Source organism: Pyxicephalus adspersus, chromosome 3, assembly GCF_032062135.1.
Source record: "Pyxicephalus adspersus chromosome 3, UCB_Pads_2.0, whole genome shotgun sequence".
NCBI lineage: Eukaryota > Metazoa > Chordata > Amphibia > Anura > Pyxicephalidae > Pyxicephalus > Pyxicephalus adspersus.
In genome coordinates this window covers 8702228-8707456 of record NC_092860.1, presented here as the reverse complement: position 1 = coordinate 8707456, position 5229 = coordinate 8702228, and the positions used below count along the sequence as shown (strand labels likewise).

The following is a 5229-nucleotide window of genomic DNA, read 5'->3' as shown; positions in this document are numbered from 1 at the left end:
TGTTTTTTAGTTTTATCTCATGTTTTGCTCCTGCTTGATATTTGAATGTTTTTCTCATTCAGGCATCGATGGTTTGGTGGTTAGCAGAACACGCTGTTCAATCGGGCCAACTTAGGCGAAGGTCGGAGCAAGGCTTAAGCTACAAGTTATCTTGGATATGATTGATACATCTGTTTTTTCCTTTTCTGCTGTGTGAGCAATATTTGTAAGTCGCTCCTGGGCACCGAGCAGATGAAAGGTTTGTACAATGCTTGTAAAATTTAGCATGATAAATACCACAGGCTCAGATTCGCTTTGACATTTGATTGTTTGGGAAGTGGCTGGGGGGGGGGATACATTCTTGCAATTTAAACTCTGCTGCTGGGATGAAAACATTCTGTCTGCAGTTTGTTTTCAGTGGAGGAATTCCTGACATGCTCTCAGTGACTGGGGTTGGGGAGAGGAGGGGTGACGAGATACAAGTTTCCACTGTGCATGGCAGTGTGTGCGAGCGGGCCTGGCAGAGGTTTGCTGATGGTTTTCCTTTATTTGGTTAAATTCATCCTCCCTATATTTGGTTAGGAATTCCGCCACTTGCTCCGAATCCCATAGGTACCGGTAATCCGACGGAGGCAGGCCTTGCGAAAAACTTGTAGTAGAAAATATAATAAGGTCTTGGTGTAGAGAAACCTTTCTCCACTTTTATTAAAATGTGGGAACCCTTGAAATAACTTTCAGGTCTTCAGTGAAACCTTCTATAATTACTATATCCACAGATCACAGTACATTAGTGTGATGGTCAGTGGGATGAATGTCTCTTACATTGCTGGCCATTGGGAAGAATATCACCCTCACAGATAGACAAAAATATCATTGGAGTCACTGACCTGAGAGCCACAAATTGCTGTCATTTGCAACCCCTATTTATTGTACAGCGCTACGTACTATGTTGTTGTTACAGTTATTTTTATGATTATTATTATGAAACAGGATTTATATAGTGCCAACATATTACGCAGCCCTGTACATTAAATAGGGGGTGCAAATGACAGACAGATACAAACAGTGACACAGGAGGAGGAGAAGAGCTTGAAGAGCCTGAAGAGCTTACAATCTAGGAGGTGGGGGAAGTATCACACAACAGTTTATTAATATTATTACCAATGACCTGTTTGGGAAGGTGTTTTCATGTGAAAGGGAAAATGAATATTCCTAATGCTTTATATAGCCAAGGTTAGTTATTATACACGGATGACTCCCAGGGTGGCAGTGCTTAATTATCTTAACTAGGGTTTGTGTCACAAGCTATTAGGAGATGGCCACACAACAAGGCATGTGACAGAACAGCTTAAGGGCTGCCAGACGTATCGAAAGAATGAATGAAGAAGAAATGAAGAAATGAATGAAGCCCAGGGCAGTCCGACGAGCTTAGTGCCACCACAAAGAGAACCTGTCTCGTGATGTCACTATGTGTGGCTGGAAATGCTATTCTGTGGTGATAATAAGTGTAGAGCAATAACTTTCTCTTTTCAGTTTTGTAGGTCACCTACTTGGCCATTCTTCACATTGCTGATTATCATTGCCTGGTTTTTGACCTGTGGTAGGTGTACCCAAGAGGGTACCATGGATTGGGTCAGGAACAGAGCTTCTAACATATATATATGTGTATATATATATATATATATATATACACATATATATATGTGTATATATATATATTGAGATTGAATGACTTATTACAGGCTGTGCCCATTTACAGCTGTGCCCATTTCATGGTATTGCTTGCCATTTAGAATGAGTGCACCTTGGCCAATGCACCATCCCAGCCGACCTGTGAGGCATTGCTACCATTCATTATGGTGCCAATACAAACAATAGAACAAAACACAGTGCTGTGCATTTCCATACAAATGTAATGAAAAAAAAATGTTCAGGTATTTCTTGCAAATTTTGCTTCCCAGGCAGATCTTAAATGGTGAGACAGGCTGGCAGGGTGCTGGGCAAAGCTTGAAAACAGGAAGCCGTGCTGATACCCACGTGTGATAATGAGTCTTAATGATCGAACAAACTGAAATCCAGTGAATTAAAGGGACTGGTCAGGGTGGGGAGGACAGAACTAGATAATGCTGGAATTCCTTCAGCTAGAAAATGAGGCAGGCAGACTCCCTTGACTTGCTGCAGCTTCTAATGCACATTGTGAGAAGCTTTTAGTGAGCAGTGAAATTAATATAAGCAATATCAGCCCAGGAGAGGAGCCGGAGTTTAGATTCAGCTCTACAGAGAAGGTTGTGAACTTACAGGAGGCCCCTGTTTGAAGAGGCATTAAACCCCTGGTTCAAGGTGTTGGGGCTAGGGAAGTTTCAGTTTAAGCTGAGCTAGTCCTTTACTTGCCTAAATCAGAGCAGCATTTTGCTTACACCACACTGGGCATGTGAAGGACAGAAGGACGTGAAGTTTATACAAAGGACAGCTTATGTAATATGTAGGCCTCAGAGATCTCAGCCGTATGTTACACCACAAAGCAGAAAGGGGAACATGGTAAATTCCCTGGCCTAATTACACCTAAATTTTCCTGAGCCCCAGGCCACGTACCTAGCTCACTTCTTTTCACGGAATTCCGACTGATGAATCAGCTTCTGATGTACAGAAAATACCACTTTGCTGTGGCATGCCGATGGCTGCAGTGCACATCGCAGAAACTCATCAACATGCACAGATGGAGCCAGGCCTACGCCCTGCCTGGCACCCAGACAGAATTGGTTTCACATCAGCATAAGAGGAGAGACTGCCATTTTCCTGAGAGCTGAGCTGCACCCAGGGCTGATTCCACCCACTTATCATTTCTACATCAGTGAGCAGCCCTTGTGCCCACCAGCCTGGCAGCCTCGTCCTACTCTGACATTGACCATACCAGCAGTGAAACGATGCACGGATTGGGTTTCCATTCCTTTAATTCAATTTATCACAGTATACATGTATAAAGACAGTACAACCTTTAAAACTTTACTTTCTGACTATTTATTAATATTGCAATAATTGTCATTACAAAACGAACAACTAACGAATATGTACGATTATTTTGAACGATCGTATTGTGCACAATTCTGTACATGCTGTAATGATACGATCGGTCAAATATAATCCACCAATAATGTACACACGCTAGATACGATAGTTTGAGCGATGCAGGAAGTGACATGTAAAGGAGAAAGTGTACTGCAGAACAGTCCAATCACTGAACGACAGTACACACAATAGATTGCGAACAATAGTCACCCAATCAGATCCGCCGGGACAGTCATTTGTTTCCAGCAACAATCCTTGTTCATCCGCGCCATTGTGCCCTTTTTTTGTTAACAATTATCGGACGAGCGGTCGTTAGTCTCGATTTGTTTCCAACGATAATGATTGCACGTGTGTACGCAGCTTAAGAGGTGGGGAAGCAGCATACAATAGGAGGTTTTCCTCATATTGAAAGTGGATAATCTATTTCCCCCACCTCTTAGATTGTAAGCTCTTCAGGGCAGGGTCCTCTCCTCCTCCTTGTTACTGTCTGTATTCGTCTGTCATTTGCAACCCCTATTTATTGTACAGCGCTGCGTAATATGTTGGCGCTATATAAATCCTGTTTATTATTAATAATAATAACAACCCAGTCACTATAAACCACTATAAATGTTAATACATAGCTGCAGCTTTACCCAAAATAATACCTAGTGATCCTTTCGTAGAGGCGCTTGGTTAGGCACTTCCTGTTATAGGGTGACAACACCATGTTCCTACATTGTCACCCTGTCACACAGGCTTTTATTGGAGGCTGCAAAGTGATTTTTAACATTGTGCAGGCATGGTTCACTGTTGTCACCATCAGGAAACCATTTTTGAGAAATGCCATGCAGCCATCACTGGCGTCTTTGTAGACAGGAAGTGCCTGCAAGAGATCAAATGGCAAAAAAATTGCAAAAACAGTGTTCTATTTTTTTTAATGTTCAATTGTTTTTGATATACAGTGCTTTTTTTAAGTATTGTTACACAGCTAGAGGCTTTCTAGAGTAAAAATTAAAAAAAAAAATATCCACATGCCCCCACTGCTGCAAATCAGCAGGATTTTTGCTGCTTGGAACCCCCATCAATCAGCTGTTTTACCAGTAACAGTCAGGCTAGGAAGGAAAGGGCTTGATGATGCTGGACGTCCTTCAGCCAGGATATAAGACAGGATCTTTTTTACTTGCTGCAGCTTCTAATACCCGTTATGAGCTCAGAGTAATTCAATTATTGTTCTGTGGTGTACCTCACAAAAAGAAAAAAGGGCCTGGACAAAGGTTCTTCATCATCCAAACCAAAAAGGCCAAAGTGCACCCATGCCATCCTACTATATGGGCTGCAGAATACTGCAGCAGCATAGATTTCAGGTTCTGCCCTTCCGCACGTAGGCACCCAAGGCAACCTATGCCAACCTATGCCTATCTCTTGCTGATTCATTTGATTGTGTCCCGCACTGATGAAGTTTTTATTTTTATTTTCTGACAGGTAAAACAGTCCAATTCATATTTAAGACAGAACATATAGCCGAGGACCTCCATTTGGATGGGTGAGTGCTCCTTGCATCTCTTTATTGTTGTCTTGTATTAGAAAAACAGAGAATTTGATGTCATGTGCAAATGGGCGAGGGATTTGCTTCAGGTGTCATTAGTAAAGTTGTCTAACCTCTTTATGAAAGTGCAGTTTCCTGTGTGTGTCGAAACTATCAGTAAATGTGTTAGGTAGATGCAGCCTGACGGCTTCACTCTTCCACCTACCTCTTTCTTCTGTTTACAAGGTAAAAAAAAAAAGTAGTCAATCAATGGGCCTTTGTCATCAGTCATCGGGATGGAGAAATAGGTAGGTATGAGACATCTGTCTTTGTAATAATAGAACACGTGAGTCAGCTGTCAGATCAAAACAGAAGAACTTCTTCTCTTAATAATTAAACAGAACAGGTATAGTCTCATAAGTTTATATACAGCAGAGAACAACCAATGAGAATATAACTCGCACAGACTAATGAGCACTTTGTGGTCGTGGTGGGCAGCCTATAAAGTCATATATGATGCAGTCTGTCTCCAACATTAGCAAAGCCTAAACCCCCCCCCCCATAGCATAGTTGTATAACCTGATGATCCGGCCAGTAAATACATTTTTCTACTTGCTAAAACAAGCTGACAATACTGTTTTGTTTTTTGAATTGCAAAGTCTCAAGCCCTGTACAGA

At 41.8% G+C, this 5229-nt stretch overlaps 1 long non-coding RNA gene across 2 annotated transcripts in view; it reads left to right on the top strand.

The window, feature by feature from the left end:
• Window positions 1-76: 76 nt before the first annotated feature.
• LOC140325584 (uncharacterized) overlaps window positions 77-5229 on the top strand; it is a 36905-nt gene continuing 31752 nt past the window's right edge. For both annotated transcript variants that reach the window (XR_011919701.1, XR_011919700.1), the window contains exons 1-2: window positions 77-238; window positions 4510-4570. This is a non-coding gene — a long non-coding RNA (uncharacterized lncRNA). The remainder of the gene's footprint in view (window positions 239-4509; window positions 4571-5229) is intronic.